General features: G+C 38.2%; 1 protein-coding gene and 1 long non-coding RNA gene across 18 annotated transcripts in view; one reads left to right on the forward strand and one right to left on the reverse strand.

Moving 5' to 3' along the window:
• Positions 1–22,958, reverse strand: part of agbl4 (AGBL carboxypeptidase 4) — a 680,504-nt gene that overhangs the window by 6,925 nt on the left and 650,621 nt on the right.
• The window catches only part of LOC147842612 (uncharacterized), a 79,841-nt gene continuing 63,573 nt past the window's right edge, over positions 6,691–22,958 (forward strand). Inside the window, exon 1 of the long non-coding RNA XR_015497745.1 lies at positions 6,691–6,998. This is a non-coding gene — a long non-coding RNA (uncharacterized LOC147842612). The remainder of the gene's footprint in view (positions 6,999–22,958) is intronic.

A 22,958-nucleotide genomic window follows, 5' to 3' on the forward strand; every position in this document is an offset into this window, starting at 1 on the left:
ACCTGGCGGGTGCGGGCGGAAGCGGGAGCGTTGTCGTCCAGAGGTGTGTGTGTGTTTGTGTGTGTGTGTGTGTGTGTGTGTGGCAGCTAAAATCCACGCCTACACTATGGAGCGCGTATGAACTGTGATTACTTTTATATTGCTGATTAGCTGTTGGGCATTTCATTCTCTGACTGAAGGCAGTCGACCAATCGTGACAGACTGTCATCGGTCCAATCAGCGCAGATTAGCTTCGCGCTAAGGAGGGGTTTGGGAACAAATGAATCACTGGACGATTCATACAGGAGTCGCTGGGATAATTAGGTAAAAATAAATGCAGATTATAAGACCATGAAAGTGTTTTTTGACTTTGCATGCATATTAGACTGTTGTTGGAGACCCTTACAACCAAGATTTAACCCTATTTCATGTATAATATGGGCTCTTTAAGATAATTTGTCTTCTTAAAGATCCCAAGAAATCAAAACTAACCATACTGATTTAGTAAGCTCACATTGCCAGTTTTGTGGTGAACAATTCATCTGTGCATTTCATTAAGGAAAAAAAAAACTGTTAGCCCTTATAAATTTTAATTGAAATCTGAAAATGCACTTGTTTGTCTTCAGTTTTATTAGCAGATTACATGATGTTGCGGTAATGGGAGTGGCTAACATATTTAACCACGCCCCTCCAACTGTCAGTTTTGACAACAAACAGAAATGGTGAGTACTTCTACTTTACTATGTCCATTCAGCTCGCAGTAGAAATAAACAAGCCACGCCCACTCATTTAAAATTCAGTTTCTCTAGGAACTGCGTCACAATACAAAAACAAATAATGCTAACAGCTTCCGTTCATTGAGACTTTAAAGGGATACTTCACCCAAAAATAAAAATATACTCACTACCTTAAGTTAATTCAAAGCATTATAAGTTTCTCTTTTTTTTGCTGAACTTTAAAGAGGTAATTTTGGCAGGTATATTTTACAGGTTTCAAACATTCTTCAAAATATCTTATTTAAAATAATTTACTGGTATTTTTAAAGTCAAACTGGGGTGCATTTCTCAAACAACAACGCTACTTGTGGCTAAACTATAGTACAATGCATCGTTTGGGAAAAGAACAATGTAGTGACGAGTGTTTCCCTAAACCCGTAGTTTCTCTGGCGCAGATTCATTGTTACTGGTTTAATTTTGGACGGGAGCAGGTGGTCTAACAATATCACTCCCGACTCCTGAGCGAGCACGCGTATGTATGTGTGTGAATGAGACAGCATGATGCTGTGTTTTGCTTGTTTGCTGCTGTGTGTGTTTGTGTGAGTGAATGAGAGAGAGAGAGAGAGAGAGAGAGAGAGAGCTTTGTGCTGTCTGTGTGTGTGTGTATATGTGTGTGTGTTTATACAGACAGCTTGGTATAGGCTGTCTGGACTCTGTATAGCTGGGTGGTTTTCAGTTTTGTTCTCCCCCGCTCGTTAGCGGGAACGGGTGCGGCGGGTAGAAAACGCAGCGGGGCGGGACAACAAATGCTGAACAACAAATGTGGTGGGGTTCGGGCTAAAACCTGGTGGGAGCGGGATTCAAAATTTAGTCCCGCGCAGATCTCTAATTTGAACCACATTAGTTAAAACGTAAAACGCCCATAATAATGCTCTAAACAGGGTGGAGTAACAAATTCTTTAGAGAAGAACCCCATCATTTCTTTGTGCAAATTTTTTACACATAAAAAAAACAATATTAGTTTTGGTAAAAAGATGTTTATAATTTTATAAACAAATAAATAAATGCTAGAAATTTAAACGATTAATGTATGCTGTGTTTTTTTGTTTTCACAAGCTTTGGAGATTTAAATTCAGCTTTTAAATACTGTCACATGGCTCTGTTCAAAATGACAATGTTTTCGAAGTGCACTACGAAGGGAGCACAATTGTAAACATGAAGATCACTAAAACTGAACTTTAAAAATACTTTGAAAGCAAATAACAGCTAAGAGAGATGACCTTAATGCTTTAAAAAAAAAATCATTCCAAATTTAAATGTCAGAATGTGCTAAACGAATAGGGCAAAGGGGAATAACTGGGACACAACAGAACACAGCCAGGAACTATGTATTCTATTCTAAACTATGTTTGTGACGCAGTTTGCGAATGTTTGTTGGAACAACAAATTTGGGAAACGCCAAATCAATAAACTGTTTATAACAACGGAACTTGTGAACTTAGTTGGCTAGCGATTCTTTTCAAAAACGCATCTCTGGTTTGGAGAAAATCAATGGTGAGTAACTGAGAACAGAATTTTCATTTTTGGGTGAACTATCCCTTTAACTAAGTCCAAGAATAATATTTTTTTTATATTTATATAGTGCTAGGCAGCAACCTAGCTTTCCCATGTGGTCTCACATTCAGGAACTGAACAGGCACAGTCCTGCTTAGCTTCAGTGGGCGACCATGCAAGAGAGCTAGCTGCCGGCTAGAATATTACTCTGATTTACCAACATTTTATAAAAAAAAAATTGTGGGAAAAACATTGGAAAAGTTTGTTATTTATATCATATTTTTATATGTAAAAAACCCTTGGTAAAGAAATTGGTTGCTTCAACACAAATAAGGGTAAAATATGGCCAACCCAATTGTTGAATTAAACCCATTGGTCGGTTAAATCCATCTTAAATTTGTATTTGCCCAAATTTGTTTTAAAACAACCCAGCAATTGGTAAAGTGTAGTGTCTTTTGACTTCTTTCTGTAGTATGACTGAAATAATTTGCAAAAGTGAAACTCATTTGATCAGAAACAATTTCAGCTGTGAATTTTCAGAAAAATAATCCTACACCTCAAAATGTACATCAGATGCATTCAGCAGCCCACTATTAAAACAATACATTTAGATGCAGAAGTCCTACAAATACATTTGCATATTTTTGTTTTACGTGTGAAAGCTGCATTACATTCTTCTTTTGTGTTCTGCAGAAGAATGAAAGCAAGCCATAGAGGTTTACCACAAAGTGAGTAACCAATGACAGAATCTTCATTTTATAGGTGACCTACAGATACGTCTTTAAACCATATTTGAAGATTTGATATAATAGCACGATCGTGTAATATAGATCAGCCTCTGATGGATGTCTATGTTGTAGGACACTGGCTCCGAATGGACGCTCCATCATGATCTGATGAGGAAAGGCTTTCTCCAGCTGTGTGTTGTGCTTAACTGAGGCCGGACGCTGTTGACGAATGAACACAGAGGTGTTATTTTTCACCTTTGGCTGTCAGCCTCTTTACCGATGCTCCGAGATGACATGTCTGACTGTCAGGGGCTGTTGGAGTGAAACAAGAGCCCTGGAAGAAAAACAAGGTGCATAGCCATTCAGTCGTTTTTTATTTTTATTTTTCCAATTTCTTCCAACGGTCAAAAATCTCCCCGGCCACATAAATCCTGAGTCCGCGGCTGGAATCCTATTATCCAAAGCCGTTAACTCATAAACAATCCCTTCTTGACGGGAGCGCACCAACCAGAAGACTTTCTGTCATGTCTCATGCATGTAAATGGCACTTGCATTTTAACATCCTAAATGACAATTCAATCCATTTTCGGCTCGTGCACTACTCTGTAATTCATAAGCGTGTGTATAATACGAGCATTTGTCAGTGAAGTAAACAGCATGACCTTGATTAGCAGCGAGGTCAAAGCGTCTGCGTTTAAAACCTTCATTTGGGCTCCGGGATCCAGGCGTTCGCTCTCTATGGCCTTGACAGCGGCTGCGGTGTTCAGACTCATTCTGGGCTTCATCCCTCACCCAGCGGGCTGATGGCAACTCTCTCCATGACTCCAGCCCCTGTCTTCACACCCCATCTGGCCGGGGCTGCAGAACACCGCAGCCCTCCAAAAACAAACAGCTATTTTTGGAATGTCGGGACAGGGAACGTGGCACGCTTTTGTGTTGAAAAGGATGACATGTGGCATGACCTGACATGACATTTCTGTTATGTATCTGAAGTGCGCCATATTGATTGGAAAAAAGAGTAAAAGAGTATGAAGGGAATGCAGAGTTCAGTGATGCTCAACAGGTTTTGCATGAAGGTGACTCAACAAATTGTAGTATATGTGTTAATAAGAATATATATGTATGTGTGTGAATGCAAGTTTATGGGTGTTTCCCAGAGTTGGGTTGCGGCTGGAAGGGCATCCACTGGGTAAAACATATGCCGAATAAGTTGACTGTTCATTCCGCTATGGTGACCCCTAGTTGATAAAGGGACTAAGCTGAAAATAATTAAAATAAACATTTAAAATAATATTGTGTAATATGACATGTAGCATAAATAATTAAAACAATATTATGATTATATATATATATATATATATATATATATATATATATATATATATATATATATATATATACATATATATATATATATATATATATATATATATATATATATATATATATATATATATATATATATATATATATATATATATATATATATATATATATATATACATATATATATATATATATATATATACATATATATATATATATATATATATATATATATATATATATATATATATATATATATATATATATATATATATATATATATATATATATATATATATATATATATATATATATATATATATATATATATATATATATACACACACACACACACATATGAGCAATATATAGTAGTAGTGCTATATGGCTGTATATCGGCACTGGTGGGAGGTGTGCACGAGGTCGATTATATATCAAATATATAATAATAAGAATAATATGACCCTTTTATTTTACATTTTTATTTATTTGAAATTTTGACGCTGGACCCTGTTGTGTATATTTTTGCCAATAACCAAAATATATATATTTTTTTGGATCTCTCTAAACAAAATTATTTAATTTTATTTTTATGTCAAAAATCTTTCAAATATTAGGTAAAGATCATGCTTCATGAATATATATTTATATATTTTTTGTAATTTTATTACATTATATTTTCATATTTTAAATATTTCCAACTGTAAATATATCAAAAAAAGCTAATCATAAAAGGTCACTTAAACATTTTTTGATCAGTTCTCCAAATTGCTAAGCACTTAATTGTAACCACTGTAAAGGTAATTGTTTGTATTTTTTTTAACCCTCAGATATCAAAAAAGTTGTTTTTTGACAATTATGACTGGTTTTGTTGTCTAGGGTCACTAATAATAACAACAATAATAATAATAATAATAATAATAATAATAATAACAATAATGATATTAATAATAATAATAATAATAATTCATTCATTCATTCTCCTTCGGCTTTGTCCTTTATTTGATGCTCTTCTTTCTCCTTGGACTATGGGGGAAACTGGAGCACCCGAAGGAAAGCCATGCTAACATGAGGAGAGCAAGCAAACTCCATTCAGAAATGTCCACTAGCCCAGCTGGAACTCGAGCCAGCGACCTTCTTGCTGTGAGGTGACTGTGCTAACCACTAAAATAGTAATCAGAAAAATGATTAAATAATATTAATAATTAAATGATTTTATGAGAGATATATAAAACATATAATACAAAATAATAATAATAATCATAATAATAATAATAATAATAATAATAATAAAAATAATAATATGATGCTTTAATTGAAAATTTAACCCTGTACCTGCTGCATGAGTATATTTTTGGCAACAACATTAAAAGTAATGAGTCATTTTAAAAGTAATGAGAACAGACAGGCAACAAATTTTTGGTTCACCAGTTGAGAACCGCTGGGCCTTTAGTGTTATCAATTTGGGCAGACGAAAGAAAACATTTCGCCAAAGCCTCCACAAATCTCTCTCATCCATGACATCTTTGCTTTGACCTCCTAAAAAGTTTCATGCTCTCCCTCGACATACAGCAACTCTTCCAGCCAGCATGTGTGAGTGTATGTGTGTGTGTGTGTGTGTGTGTGTGGCGGTCTGACAGAAATAACCCGAGACCCTGCCGAGTGCAGATGGCCTCTCCACTTGTGATGTCACATTATACCCATTTATAACAGGAAATATGTGATGGAGGCTCTGATGAGGAAGAGGAGAAGAACTTCATCAGCACCACAGCTGTGAGCGGGACTCTCCTGCGCTCTGATTGGCTGCTGGCAATGGTCCAGCAACAACCTGAATGCCTGGGAAGCAGGGGGGAGATGCGAGGGACTGCCAGGAGCGTGGGATGTGGACCTGCGGAGGGCCGGATTTTTCCAAAACATCCACAGCTCCACCTGGACGGCACATGAGGCTGTTGCATAATAATGAGACATGAAGGTTAGGCATCCCGTGTGGTGAAGTGGTCACGATCACAGAAAACAGAAGCCAGACTGCAAACATCGTGAGGCAGAGTTATGCTTCACAGTTAATCATCGGGATGTGCTGGGAATTCTAACAAATGGTTGAAAGTTTGTTTGGAAGTAAACAGTTCGACATTGTGAGAAGAACCCTATCCGCTTGTTAAGTCGTGACGAACCTGTGAGGTATTGAATACTGTTTCTGGATCCAAGCCGCCACTTATTTGAGTTGAGAAAATATTTGCTTGTGACTTTTTTAGTCATATTCACATTAAAGTGAATTTTAATGTCAAAAGATCCAGGTAAAGGATCAGGGCCAGATTAACCAATGGGCATTATGGGCACAGGCCCAGGGACCCGTGTGCACTTGGGGCCCATGCGAGGGGGGAAAATGCAGATTTTAAAGTGTTTATTTAGGCTAAGTGCAAATAGTGCACCTCGTTGGAATAAGCTAGTTAGGGGATTCACGCCCATCACCATTTTATTGACAGAGACCATAGATATATACACTAGATATTGCATAGGGACCCTGAGCATGCGTCAATACGCAGCCACATTTGTACAGTGCTCCCAGGACAAATGTCATTCAACCGTACTAGTCAAGACAGTGTTTCTACGTGAAGATGCTGGACTTTAGCGCTGTGTACGGGTCTAGTAACGAGAAAACAAAGAAAACCAAGCACAAAGGCAGAACATTTCATAGGTAAGATTTCATTTTTACTTTTTTGTGTTATGACCTTTTGTGCTAAATAGGTAACGTTATTGATGACAATACAGTTCTTTACTGCATTCACCATAAGGCGAAGGACATTGAAAACAATTATTCAAAGATGATTTCTTGGATTTACTTTTTTTTTTACGTTAGGTGGTTTTAAACAATCTATTTGGGCTGAAATTAAACAAACAAATTAAGTTGAATATTATTCAATTGAATTTGTTTGTTTAAATTAAACACAAATAAATTGTTTGCAACAGTTCTGCATGCAACACTTTTTTCAGTAGCACCAACTCACACTAAAAACTCTGCTTATGCTAGTTTTGTTTAATAAATTCAGCAAACAATGCAAAAAAATATATGGCGATATATGCTGCAGTGCCAGAAACTTGTATTGTTGTTGTTCATAACAGCAGTGGTGAAAGTAACGAATTACAAATACTCACGTTAATGTAATTAAGTAAAAAAAAATTTGCGGTATTTGTACTTTCATGAATAGAATTTTAAGTATGTAATTTTACTTGTACCTGAGTACAAATTAAGCTGAGGAATCTACTTCGTTACTTTTAAAATCACAATTCGTTCAATGTAGTACACAAGTACACAATTCGAGTACAGTATTAAATTAATATTTCAACTACGCACTGACCTGCATTTCTGTAGGCAATAAAAAAAGGTCATCTTAACGGACCAATGAAAAGCCTGGTACATTATTTGAACCGAAAAACAAGTTCAGGCTACTGCAGATTTACGTGAGCTGACTGTCATTTAACAGTCACAAAGTTTTCAATTGACATATGGAGATTCAAGACAGCAGAAATAAGGAAGAAATAGCAGAGGATGAATGCCCATTGCCACACCCGGAGGAGCTGTTCACAGGCACATACGCTTATTTCACGCGGCCGCCATTTTAAAGAACCAAAGCGAGGCTGCGGTGGGAAGAAACCCGGAAGTATAGAACCAGCACTGTAAACATGTTAGTAACATGCTGTGAACTACAAACCTCCGGCTGTTTCCAAAATTTCGAAATTTCGAAATGGTGTAAACATCCCTTTAATATCATTCAGTTCAGTTTAATTTAAACAATTAAAAGCAATTTAGCTTCAAACAACATCACAATCTCAGTGATACGCTTAAGTGTCCTCCTAGGCTTCAGTTAATGGCACCAGTTAAACACTGTGGGGACGCTTCCCTGCTTTAGCCTATGTAACCCGGTGAGAGATAAAACACTGCAGTCCTCTGTAGCACACCCTCGTGTTGTCTGTAATAGTGTTGTCCCGATACTGAAGTTTTGGTAACACTTTACAATAAGGCTCATTAGTTAATGTTAATTAATGCATTTACTAACATGATTAAACAATGAACAATACATCTACTACTGTATTTGTTCATGTTAGTTAACGTTAGTTAATGAAAACACAGTAGTTCATTGTTAGTTCATGTTAACTCATGGTGCATTAACTAATGTTAACTAGCATGGACTTGGATGTCAATAATGCATTAGTAAATGTTCAATTATGATTAATAAATGCTGTACATGTGTTGTTCATGATTAGTTCATGTTAGTAAATGCATTAACTAATGAACCTTATTGTAAAGTGTTACCGAAGTTTTAAATCTGTCTACTTCCCGCGTCAATAGTGCCACCACATTTGTACAGTGCTCCCTTTTAGAAGACAATAACTCAGCTGAAAGAAATCTCGTCCCGTTTTAGCATCCATCCACCATGGATCACAGTGTAAATTCACCCAAGAGCAGTGGATCCTATACAAACAAGTCCCAGCTGTTGTATATCATTCAGTGTGTGATTGTTCTGTGTTTTCAACTTTAGCAACAGCTGGCAGATTGTGTCTGGTTTAGCCTACATTTCAGCATTTTTACATCTAGCAGTAAACTACAGCCACTAAAAATATGCTAAAAGCATATAATACCATAGAATATAAAATCTCCATCTAAATTAGATAACCATTCCATATGTTTACATCATCTACATAATTAAATAAATGTAATATGCGCATGAATAAAAATAAAGCAGTTCAAAAGGCTTGAAATTCTGAAATCTCAGCATGGCTCTTCACACCATGTTGCAAAAGTCTGGCGGCTTCAGTTAACATATTAATTTGCCCAGATTTTTTCCCAGATATGTCTTAGTACGAATCATCTGCACAATATTTCACACTGTGCAACATATTGTGCAACTTTAAGTGTAGGTTGATTCAAATAAATCTAATTCATTAGAAATTTAGAGCTAATTAGGAGTTTTGTAGATACTGTATAGGAGTACATCTTACTAATAGCAGCATAAAAAACAACTACTTTCACATTTTAGAGATAGCTTTATTAATGTATACATAAAAGTACGGGAATGGAATTGTTACTAATGATCTTCATCACTGACAACAATAGGATGCATTTGTAAATTTGGTTTCAACTGACTCACTGTAGCCACACTGGTGTAAGGTATATTATGCTAAAATGAGGTGAGATCCTTTTCTTTCAGCTGAAAGTACATATTTCAGGACATGGTTTTAAATTTTAAGGGAGACCAAGTAAGCTTTTTTTAGATTTCATGGAAATTAAATGTTTATAAACAAATGATTTACAAAGGTTTAAAGTGGAGCCATGTCTTCTTAAAAAACTGATTCTGAACTGCCTGATTTGAGTCATCAGTAATTCTAACCTTACTTCTTGCACAAACCTATGAATGTTCGCAACATGTTTGATTTACTTCAATGTATGGTCTTCACTGGCGGTCTGTGAAGATTTTGTGTTGTTTACTGTATTACATTTACAGTATAACACTGTTAATGAATGCTATACAGTATATTGTAGTATGAAAATATTTAACTGTATTAATACTGTGGAATTGGGGGTGGGGTGGGGGGTTCTAAAAATCTTATCAGTTTTATTAAACTATATAAATTACATTATTTATTCATAACCTGCAGAGTATTCATTCATTCATTCATTTTCTTTTTGGCTAAGTCCCTTTGGGGTTGCCACAGCGGAATGAACCGTCAACTTATCCAGCATATGTTTTAAGCAGCGGATGCTCTTCCAACCACAACCCATCACTGGGAATAAACCACACACTTACTCACACATACACTAAGGACAACTTAGCTTACCCAATTCACCTGTACTGCAGGTCTTTGGTCTTGTGTGGGAAACCGGAGAACCCGGAGGAAACCCACGCAAACACTGGGAGAACATGCAAACTCCACAAAGAAATAATCTGCATAATTACAATAATGAATATATTTACAGTGATAATTTGTAAAATTACAGTAAAAATATGTATAATTGCAGTAATAATCATTATAATCACATGAATTTATTTGTATAGTTGCATTATTAACCTGTATAATTACAGTGACAAACTTTAAAATCACATTAATAATCTGTATAACTACAATAATAAATTATATATTTACCCTAATAATTTGTAAAATTGCAGTAATAATCTGTATAATTGCAGTGATAATTTGTAAAATGGCAGTAATTACCTGTGTCATTACAGTTATAATCTGTAAAATGACAGTAATAACTTGTACATATGGAGCAAACAATTTGTGATTATTTAATTTACAATTTAAAGATTATAATTTTTTTTATTCTGACAATATGTTTTCTGTTTTTTCTCAATTTAAATGCAAATTATCAACATTAATAAACTGCAATTTAATGAATTTTTACCATAAAGAATGTTCTGTATTTTTAGTTTTTGCTTTGTTTATTTTCTGTAATTTAAAGAAATATCTCTGAAATCTTTTGCACGTGAGTATCCATTTTTAAAGTACAATTTGCCAAAAAAGTTACTCAAGTAAATGTCGTTTATCCTCTGACACATTATTAATCTTATATTTCCAAAGGCTCTCTCTAAACCCAGCCAGAAGTATTTCAAGAGTTCACACTTAGCTGATGATTGATTATAAGCAAGTTTGGCATGCTGTCCCGGGAGAGAGCCCTGAGCTCGAAGGTTCTTGAGCCCTGGGCTCCCTCCCGTTTGAAGGAAGAGAGGGGAGCCTCGAGCTCAGGTAGATCTCGACAACTCCCCTTTTTATAATAGCTAAAGATTATGATTGAAGGCTATTAAAAGATATGCTGCATTATTAGATTACCTGTTTTGAAATTTAGATTTAACGATTAACTTGTACATGTTTTTGGAATGTGGGAGGAAACCGGAGAACCCGGGGAAAACCCACGCAAGCACGGGAAGAACATGCAAACTACACACAGAAACGACCACCGGCCTGTTAAGGAACTAGAACCGGTGACGTTCTTGCTGTGAGGCGACAGTGCTAGTCACTGAGCCACCGTGCTGCCCTATGGAGGGAAAGGTGAAAAGGTAGGGGTGGAAGGGGGGATTCTTCAAATCGAAGATGACTGTAGTGAGAAAACCCTGGCTCTTTATAGTGGTTAGGAATGGCCTGATTGGTGGATCAAGCATGCTAATGCAGGACCAGCCGTGTTCAATCATGATCACGTGCTCCTCTCGAAATTAGTTTATGAATAAACTTCACTTCAAGAGTTCACACTTAGCTGATGATTGATTATAAGCAAGTTTGGCATGCTGTCCCGGGAGAGAGCCCTGAGCTCGAAGGTTCTTGAGCCCTGGGCTCCCTCCCGTTTGAAGGAAGAGAGGGGAGCCTCGAGCTCAGGTAGATCTCGACAACTCCCCAAAATGCTCCGCTCGGGACAGCAGCCGCGTATTTGAAGAACCCCCCAAAAGGCACAGGAGATTAATGCCATATCCGGCTGCTGAAAAGTGATACAGAAATAGCTTGGAGGAGCAACAGAGACTGGTGTGGGTGTAAAAATTAACTGAAAGTGCTTATGTATGACTATGTGTGCTCCCGGGTTCTGTTAATTGTAAGGACCAGCGGGAGAGTGAGTGGGGTAAGTGTAAAGGTTTAAAACATATGTGGTGAGTTTCGTAAAGGTTTAGTATAGTAGTGATGGAAAATAAAGCTGTAAGGTTCTGCGGAGCTGTAGCTGCAGATGAGAAGCGGTTAACTGATTAACCGCTTTGGCAGTCCAATGGGGAGTGTGTCAGTAGTGGTATGGATAAATGGTAGTGTGCGTGAGCTCCGGTGGAGTGACACTGCTGCAGCAGTGGTGCAGGGGGGATGAAGCTCGGCTGAGCGTCTCTGCGACTGCAGAGGTGCGATGGTAGTCAGTACTAAGGGGAAGAATACGCTTCTGCAGCAGCGTTTTAACTGCTTTAGCAGTGCTGGGAGTGACAGAAGTGGTATAAGTGTAATGGAAGTGTGCATGAGCTCCGGCAGAGCGTCACTGCTGCAGCAGTGGTGCAGGGGATGTAAATGATGCTCGGCTGAGCGTCTCTGCTGCTGCAGAGGTGCAATGGAAGTCAGTATTTGTAAGGGAAATACGCCTCCGCAGGGACGTTTAACTGCTTTAGCAGTGCTGGAGAGTGTATCAGTATTGAGTTGCTAAATGAAAGTGTATATGCGCTCGCTGAGCGTCACTGCTGCGGCAGTGATGTGGAGGGGAATGATGCTCGGCTGAGCGTCTCTGCGACTGCAGAGGTGCGGTGGTAGTCAGTCCTAAGGGGAAGAATACGCTTCTGCAGCAGCGTTTTAACTGCTTTAGCAGTGCTGGGAGTGACAGAAGTGGTATAAGTGTAATGGAAGTGTGCATGAGCTCCAGCAGAGCGTCACTGCTGCAGCAGTGGTGCAGGGGATGTAAATGATGCTCGGCTGAGCGTCTCTGCTGCTGCAGAGGTGCAATGGAAGTCAGTATCTGGAAGGTAAATACGCCTTCGCAGAGACGTTTAACTGCTTTGGCAGTGCTGGAGAGTGTATCAGTAGTGGATTGCTAAGTGGAAGTGTATATGCGCTCGCTAAGCGTCACTGCTGCGGCAGTGATGTAGAGGGGAGTGATGCTCGGCTGAGCGTCTCTGCGGCTGCAGAGGTGCGGTGAAAGTCAGTTTCTAAAGGGAAGTGCGCTTTGGAGAGCTGATTAACAGCTGTGTAGCAGATAGGAATCAGGCACAGTAGACCAACTCTGTGGCTGCAGGGGTGCATAGGTATTCAGAGTCTGGTGCATTATATGTGTGAAAGCAATACATGTTCCCGCTAAGCCTTTACAGCTGTATTATAGCGGGGAGTGTGGTGATGGAAAATAAATTCGTACTACAATGCAATGTAATTAAGTGGAGCTGCTGTAAAGGTGTGATGGTGGTCAGTATGTAAGCAATACGAGTTCCCGCTAAGCCTTTATGGCTGTATTGTTGCGGGGAGTGTGGTGATGGAGAATAAATTGATGCTACAATGCAATGTAATTAAGTGGAGCTGCTGTAGAGGTGTAATTGTAGTCAGTATGGTAGCAATACGAGTTCCCGCTACGCCTTTACGGCTGTATTATTGCGGCGGAGTGTGATAATGGTTAAATTTTTTGAAAAGTGTACATGTGAGCTTTTAAAGAGCTTCACTGCTGTGGCAGTGGGAGCTTGGGGCTACCCCTGTGGGAGTCCGAGCTGCGGAGAATGAGTGCAAGTGAAATAAAAAAATTATGAAGAGATTTAAGAGTTTAATAAAATAAAAAGGAAAGTTTAGTAAAAATGAGTCCTATGCAACTAAGACAGAAAGTAGGAAGAACAGACAGGAGTCGTGCTGCTTGGAAACTAGGTTGAAGTCTGCAACCGAGAATCAGCTGGGCTTCTCTGAGGAAATATTGGCTGAGGCAAATTGAGGATTTAGAGGTGTTAGAGGACCAATGACAGAGTTTATATCTGTTGTTGGAAGACTGTTCAGGCAGGGCGTCACTGCTGCAGCATTGGTGCAGGGGAAAAAATAATCTCAGCAGAGCTTCTCTGCAGTTACAGAAGTGCAATAAAATCAGTGGTGCAGAGAATTAAGGCTAAACAGCCGTCTCTGCAGTTGCAGCTCAGGCAAAGCTTAACTGTTGCAGCAGTGGTGCAGAGGGAGAATAAGGCTCGGCAAAGCGTCTCTGCAAGAGCAGAGGTGCAGTGGTACTCAGTATTAGAGCCTCACACGGAAATACTAAGTACTATTAGCAGTGATATTTAGAGATGAAAGTGAAAAAGGGGCTCAGCTAGAGCGTCACTGCAGTTGCAGTGATGTTAATGGGGTGTATAGTTAAGTGGAGCACCTAAACAGTCGATATTAGTAAGTTTTGAGTGCTCCCGCAGGGACGTTAAATACTGCCTTTAGTGATATGTAAAGATGAAGGTGAATAAGGCATATGCTAGAGGGTCACTGCGGTAGCAGTGGTGCTTTGGGTGTGCAACTCTGCGGAGCATTTCTGCGGCTGCAGTGGTGTAGTGGGCCAGTATGGAGGCAACTTGTGCTCCCGCAGAAGCATTTACTGCTGTATTAGTGCGGGGAGTGCAACGATAGTGGTATTTAGAAAATTTGTAAGTGTATGCAAGCTCATTTAGAACGTTCCTTTTGCAGCAACTGAAACTCAAGACAACCCCTGAATTGGTCGGAGCTGTGGTGAATGAAAGTGAATAGAAGTATAGGATAGTTTAAATTTGGAGAGAAAAAGTTAAAGCTAGAAAACCAGGGAAGGGTAGTGAAGGAGCTCCTAAGTTAAATAGGAAGGGAAATAGGAAGGAAATGACAGAGTCATACTTCATACCCAATAATGCATGATGGTGGAAGTTGGCTGGAGAGGATCGGCTGGGCTTCCCCGAGGTGGTATTGCTCTTCTGTGGTGTAAAAATGCTAAGAGGTTTAGAACCAGGGCCGGAGTGGGACACCTTTTCGGCTCTGGAGTTTCAAGCCTCAGACCAGCCCACCTCAGTTTTCACGACTGACTATATTAAAATAAGTAAATAAATATTTCCAAATCAGTTTCTAATAGCACGATCATGTGTTTTTTTTTTTTTTTTTTTTTTTTTTTTTTTAGAAAACAGCTGCTTTAGAACTTCAAATGTTCTACAACCCTAACAGTATTATATGTCTTAACAAAAAATGAAAACACTAAATTACTCTAGCAAGGATCGAACCCAGGTCCGCAGCGTCTTAACCTAACGTGCCAACCACTCGACCACAACGAAAGAGAAAAGTTGTGGTAAAATAATGAATAAAAAGCTGTGGTCAAGTAAATGAATTAAAAAAGTGTCACTGCTGAGAGCAACAGATTCTGGAGCTAGGGACACCGGCCCTCGCGGCCAAAAAAAACAGACCGGCCCACCGGGAATTCTCCCGGTCCTCCCGATTAGCCAATCCGGGCCTGTTTAGAACAGGTGTGTGGGGGAACGGATATCATCCTGCATCCCTTCATCCTGCGAAGATAGATCAGATATGGTTAGGTGTATCGTTGGATTGAAATGTCATACTTAGTTCAGAAGACTTAAATTAAAAAGGCTAGTGTGAATATGGCATCGAGGGTGTGGGCTATGTGAGTGGAAAAGTGTCATTTGCAAAGAGTGTAAATGTATTTAGAAATGGATGTGGAGTGTAATAGGTTGGATGAGGGTCAGCTTCTGCAACCAGCTGACATGATCTCTGAAATGAGAAAAACAAGAGAGAATCAGAAATGACATTACAACATGGTACATGTATGGCAAACACAATGAATTATTTTAGCTGATAACCATGCGGGGCGTCTTAATAAGAGCATGGGCAACTAAGTGTGGAAGTGCCTTTGTTAATGCATGGTACGAAGCCTCATTGTCGCAACGAGCAAAGATAGTAGAGGTAGGCATTTGTCCCTCCTAAGGATGGCATATTAAATGGGAAATCTGCTCGTCTAGTGATCCTGATGTACCTCTTGAAGACAGGGTAGGTGGAATTATAGTGGAGTTTAAACCCCTTGGTTTGTATCTAACGCAGAGTCAATTGATGAAACATCAGACATGTCAGAAATGTCCTCCTCTCATTCGTGGAAGTCAAAGCGGGAAGTTTGTTTCTTTGCTGTTTTCACATCTAACCAACTTGCCATTATAAGCTTATGGCTTATAAGTGTATGGACATGAGTCACTGGGGCATATTACGATTGGACTTCTATGGCTAATGCGTTGAATGTTTTTCAGTAGCAGAGTAAACTTTTTAGAAGTTAAACTGCTATCAGATGTGGCAGTTTTTTTTTTTTTTTTTTTTTTTTTTTTTTTTTACATTTTATAATTATTTATTTCTTTATTATTTATTTATTAATTTATGTATTTATTTATTTATCATCTGCCAACATCAAACCCTGAACTTAAAATTAATGTCACCATTTAGTAGTAATTGTGTAAATGTAATGGTAATCATTCATGAGCTTGTCATGAGAGAGGGTGGGACCATCTCAAATTTTAGAGAGTTCATTGGATGGTGACGCTTCTCCTTTCAGCTATTGGCTCGAAGGAGTGTCAATCAAAGTTGCAGAAAAAGGCTGGCGGCCATTTTGTTTGCCAGAGAACTAGTGTTATGATTGGAGACGCTACTCTATTGAATGCACCACAGCGACTAGTTTGGAGGATTAACATGGATGTTTATCAATGTATGCATAAGTTGTGGACTGATGTTTTAAGGATTGTATTGTCTACAACCTTGATTGAGAGGTGAGTCATTCTATTCACGCTAGAATCATCCTTTAAAGATGGATGTTTAATCTTAGTTGTAGTTTGTGAGGCTTCCCCTTAAAAAGTGTCATGTATGTTACCGCTGGTGCACCCCTAGAAGAGAGTTCAGCTTGAATCGCAGGCATCGAGAGTTTAGGCAAAGTTCATGGATGGTGATCGGGTTTTTACTGTGATCTTGTTGGAGAATTGGGTTGAAGACACAGAGATTGCATTGTGTGAGGCAATTGAAGTAGAAGGTTGAGAAGTTGTAGTTGGATAAGTTGGTGTAGCTGGAGAAGTTGTTGTTGGAGAAGTTGATGTAGCTGGAGAAGTTTGTTGTTGTTGGAGAAGTTGATGTAGCTGGAGAAGTTGATGTAGCTGGAGAAGTTGTTGTTGTTGGAGAAGTTGATGTAGCTGGAGAAGTTGTTGTTGTTGGAGAAGTTGATGTAGCTGGAGAAGTTGTTGTTGTTGGAGAAGTTGTTGTTGTTGGAGAAGTTGATGTAGCTGGAGAAGTTGATGTAGCTGGAGAAGTTGATGTAGCTGGAGAAGTTGATGTAGCTGGAGAAGTTGATGTAGCTGGAGAAGTTGATGTTGTTGCTGGAGAAGTTGTAGCTGGAGAAGTTGTTGTTGTTGGAGAAGTTGATGTAGCTGGAGAAGTTGATGTAGCTGGAGAAGTTGATGTAGCTGGAGAAGTTGATGTAGCTGGAGAAGTTGATGTAGCTGGAGAAGTTGATGTAGCTGGAGAAGTTGATGTAGCTGGAGAAGTTGATGTTGTTGCTGGAGAAGTTGTAGCTGGAGAAGTTGATGCAGTAGCAGTAGCAGTAGCAGTAGCAGTAGCAGTAGCAGTAGCAGTAGCAGTAGCAGTAGCAGTAGCAGTAGCAGTAGCAGCTGATGCAGAGCAGTGTATTCTTCAAATCGAAGATGACTGTAGTGAGAAAACCCTGGCTCTTTATAGTGGTTAGGAATGGCCTGATTGGTGGATCAAGCATGCTAATGCAGGACCAGCCGTGTTCAATCATGATCACGTGCTCCTCTCGAAATTAGTTTATGAATAAACTTCACTTAGAGATTGAGCTCCAGAGCCTTCTGAGGCTTGAGTTTCCTGCGGGCTTAAACGGGTTAAGCAGTCCGTGTCATTGGTGCGTGTGAGGTTTTTAATGTCATCGGATGTTTGGATCGATCACCGTCTTTGTTGCGACTCAAGGACGGGTCTCAAAGGGGCTGATGAGATGAGACGGAGATGGACGTTTCCATGGCCTGACAAATCATTTGTTTACCCGCTTGTGTATCCCGCTAACGCTAACGCTCCCACACAGACAAACGGACAATGATGGCCCAATGACAAGGAACAAGGCACCCTGGTCTGGAGCCGGCCGTGTGTTAACAAGCAGACAAATTAGGGACAAGAGTGGCATCAATACAGTGGAGTGACAGGCCTGTCACCGGGGTGTCACAAAGTGCCAATTAACAATGCTAATTAAAACAGTAAACAAGAGCACATAAAGCACGCAGGCATTGTCTCCCCGCTGCTCAAACGCCCAATAAGGACCTTTTGTCCGGCCTCTGTAGGGCGATAGCAAAGTTAACTGCTTTAAAGGACAAACTTGTGCTTTGGCAGGAATCCGAGCAGGAAATCTGAATAATGCTTCATAAGTACATGACGCCTTTAATCAAATATGCCACACATGCATCTAGAAAGTCTGCAATGTGCATGATGTATCTTGGCAGAGCACTCGATAGCATTTTCCCATTAGAGACGGTCATGTTGTAGTGTTAATAGGAAGGAGATGACCATGAGCGGTGGTGCTAAAGGGCTGAGATAAGCACTCTGGTATGAAGGATTGGCTTTAAGAGCAATGCAGAGGTACAGTGGCTGGATTGGCCACAGGCCGGATCCGGCTGCGCCCACACAATCAAATCCATTTCATGCCATAAAGCTCTCAAAGACCAGAACACTGCCGTATCTGATGACCTCTCTAGACAATCTACTCCACAGACGGAGAGCCAGAGAGAACCATATCCATTCCTTTATGACCATTAGAAGTTTCTTAACTCACACTGGGAAAACACTGAATCCATCTAAGCCCATCCAAACCAAAGAGTAGAAAACAATGATCTGATTGAGAACTGACGACTGCTGAGAGAACAGCTCTTTTAGAGGAGGCCAAAGAGTTTTCCAGGGATAGTTCTGACAAAATGAAATATCATTATCATCATACAAAGAACATTTCATATTTCTCTGACTGATATTTTTTCTTATTTAAAGCATAACCTCACTTCATTTTGTTCTGTTTTTAGATTTCATTGCTTTATTTTGTAAGTTGATTAATTGTATCTTGGTTTTATGAATGTTTAGATATTTGTATGAGAAAGCCGGTTTATGAATTGCATAATGGGACTTTGATATTTGCTTGGATTACTTTTGATGTTGAAATGTCAACATTGCAGTTTAACATAGTAATACTTTTCATCATTTTAGTAGTTTAAAACAATATATTGTATAAGTAATAATATGTACACTTACTGGCCACTTTATTAGGTACACCTTACTAGTACCGGGTTGGACCTCCTTATGCCTTCAGAACTGCCTTAATTCATTGTGGCATAGATTCAATAAGGGACTGTAAATATTCCTCTGAGATTTTGGTCCATATTGACATGATAGCACCACAAATCTCCCATTCCACCACATTCCAAAGGTGCTCTATTGGATTGAGTTCTGGTGACTGTGAAGGCCATTTGAGTACAGTGAACTCATTGGCATGTTATCCTGCTGGAAGTAGGCATCAGAAGATGGGTACACTGTGGTCATAAATGGATGGACATAGTCAGCAACAATACTTAGGTAGGCTGTGGCATTGAACGGTCAATTGGTACTAAAGGGCCCAAAGTGTGCCAAGAAAATATCTCTTAAACATATACACCACCACCACCAGCCTGAACCTTTGATAAAAGGCAGGATTGATCTATGCTTTCAGTTTGTTGACGCCAAACTCTGACCCTATATGAATGTCACAGCAAAAATCGAGACTCGTTAGACAAGGTGATGTTTTACAATCGTCTATTGTCCAACTTTGGTGAGCCTGTGTGAATTGTAGCCTCAGTGTTCTTAGCTGACAGGAGTGGCACCGGGTGTGGCCTTCTGCTGCTGTAGCCCGTCTGCCACAAGGTTTGACGTGTTGTGTATTCAGAAATGCTCTTCTCCATATTTTGGTTGTAACGAGTGGTTATATCAGTTACTGTTGCCTTTCTATCAGCTCAAACCAGTCTGGCCATTCACCTCTGACCTCTGGCATCAACAAGGCATTTGCGCCCACAGAACTGCCACTCACTGGATATTTTCTCTTTTTCTGACCATTCTCTGAAAACCCTAAAGACGGTTGTGTGTGAAAATCTTAGTAGATCAGCCATTTATGAATAACCCAGCCCACTCGGCACCAACAACCATGCCATGATCAAAGTCACTTAAATCACTTTTTTTCCCCATTCTGATGCTAAGTTTGAACTGCAGCAGATGGTTTTGACCATGTCTACATGCCTAAATGCATTGTGTTGCTGCCATATGAATGGCTGATTACAAATTCAATAGCTTTAAACTATTAAAAATGTCAATAAAAGTAATTTTTCAAAATTTTTAACATCAGAAGTTGTTGGAGGAAAGATCAAGGTCTCATTATGCACTTCAAATGCATAAATAAATGGAAAAAAAAGAATAACAAAATAAGGAAAACTTTTACTTTTCATCAATTTTCAGTGGCATCCAAAAAAGCATTGGACACTTCTGATTTGATGTTGATATTATGTTTACCGTATGTGATTTATGATCCATGGAAGTTACAGTAAGTAAATTATGCAGGTTTTAAACATCAGTGAGTAAAGCTAGAAAGCACTGGGTGAACTGTCCCTTTAAGTGTTCCTAATAGTAAGTAATTAAAATCTTAATTTATCACTGCTGCAGACATGCTACACATAAAAATTAGGAACAGTTAATGAGGCATTAAGAGTGTCGCAGTGTTGAAGAAGCTTCTCTGAAACTTTGGTGTTTGTGAAGCTACTAGAGCTCCTAATTTAACAATTTAAATACAGCCAAGCTGGATTAAAAAAAAAAGTTGTTAACACTACAAGATAACAAAAAAAAAAAAAAAAAAAAAACTAACGACACTGAAAACTGAAAAAAAAAGGAACTATTAAGGATCAGTAAATATAGAAAGCAGAATTTAAGAATAAATTAGTGACATGCTTATATTTTGTTATGCTTTTTTCCTTCATAAAACACACATATAACAATGCTTGATTGTCTCTATACACCTCTATTAAAATAAAAATAAACCTTTCATCTTCAACTGTCAACAACTGTATTAACAACTGTATCAACAACTGTCAGACCTCCTTGTCGCAAACCATATTCTCAAAATGTGAAAGGTTGAGAAATGTAGGTTTGGTTACTTCATTATCTAAATCTTAAATGTAACATTCAATAATCCCTTTTCAACACAATTTCAAAAGGTGATTTTTATTTTAATAAGAACAATAAATACTATATAAATATACTTGCCCATTGTTTGTGTTGTAAGCTAATGCCTTACTAATGTTAACAACCAAGACCTCATTCCAATGTGTTAGCAAATGTTGATTCAGGACTAACAAATGACATTGATCCAGATATAAGTCTTGCATGGGCAAATCACTTTAAGCCTTCTCTAAAGCATGTGTTTGATATTTGTGTTTTCTTGCTTTTTCGTTTTTTAGGTTACCAAGAACTACATTTTCTGGCAGATTTAAATACTCTCATCCTACTTAGTTTGAGTGTGAGAGTTACATTTTATATGCAAATGACATTGGAGTGTATACAATGCTATTATTTGGTATTTAAAAGGCACTTATGCTTTTTATACACAAATCAGGTTATTCACTCCTAAAAATAATGGTTTAAACATTTTTGATTCTATACAAAATACTTAAGTAATTGATAGTAAATACTATATTGTTTTTGAATTGCGCTATAGTAAAGTGCTTTATGCTTTATATATTATAGTATTTACAACCCTTTTGTCATGTTAGAGATGGAAATGTTCACTGAATTAAACTGCTGTAAAAAGGCATCAGGTACATATTTGTTTTCAATGGTTTTGCAGAAATCTGTTAATCAACCTTAGTCCTGTTCAAAACTACTGAATGTTTTTAAAAATTACAGAATTTTAACTTATTAATTGCCAAGTTCACAAATTATGCCACTAATTTTAGTGAAAAACACACAACAAAATGACATATTTTCAAAATAAAAAGCAATTGTAGACTGGATTTATTTATTTATTTTATTTTTTACCTTATATCACTGTCTTGGACATGTGAGCAATAATAACAACATTGGCATTGATGCATTGTTAGATGCTTCAGTTTCAATTTTTTTTCCTATTTACAGTTGATCGCTGTTTAGCCCTAATTGACTTTCAATATAGCCACATTTGATGGTGCATAAATAGTCTTTGTTTTTGTTTACTCTATGTCGTTCTGAAAGCTGAGATTCATATTTTGATTTTCTCAGACACATCGAGGAAAGTGCTCAAATTTCACTCTCACACACTCACAGACACACTCTTTAATTTGCTGTTATAATCCATATAAAATCCAGAAACGAAGTTTTTTTTTTTTTGCACAGGCATCTAAAAGGTTAATAGTGCCAACTGATGATCAACAGTGCAAATTGTACCTTTTCCTAATAGTGAAAACCACCAACAAACAAAAATATATAATTATATGTTGTCATGGTTTTGTAATAAACAATGTTGGTTATAATGGTAGTCAGTGGGGCAAAAACAGCCACCAACAGTAAATTAGGGAGAAAATAAAAGTGAAAATCAATCAAAAACAATGCATCAAAGGCAACATTGTTTCACATGTCCAAGACTTTGATAATACGTAACAAAAAAATCCAGTCAACAATTATTTCTTACATTGAAATACATAATTTTATGTGTTTTTTTTATTCAACCAAATCAGCGACATCATTTATCAATTTGGCAATTAAAGAGTAAAAATACTGTAATCTTCTAACCAATTAAGTAGTTTTGATCAGTAATGAGGTTGATTAACAGATTTCTGCAAAACATTTGGAAAAAAACAAATTATCTGACGCATTTTTACAACAGTTTCAAGAGTTCACACTTAGCTGTTGATTGATTATACAGCTTGTTTGGCATGCTGTCCCGGGTCAGAGCCCGAAACTCACAAGATCCTTGAGCCAAGGGCTCCCTTCCATTTTCAAGGCGAGAGGGAAGTTTGAGCTCAGGTAGATATCGAGAACTCCCCTGCTGTAGTTTCTAATGAACAGATAGTGATTGCTCTTAAGAGATAACTACTTACTAGGAGCTTGTCTATGGTGCTGATTTGGATTAGTCAATTAACTTAAGTTG

This window comes from Danio rerio, chromosome 8 (genome assembly GCF_052040795.2).
Source record: "Danio rerio strain M-AB ecotype USA chromosome 8, GRCz13ab, whole genome shotgun sequence".
Classification (NCBI taxonomy): domain Eukaryota; kingdom Metazoa; phylum Chordata; class Actinopteri; order Cypriniformes; family Danionidae; genus Danio; species Danio rerio.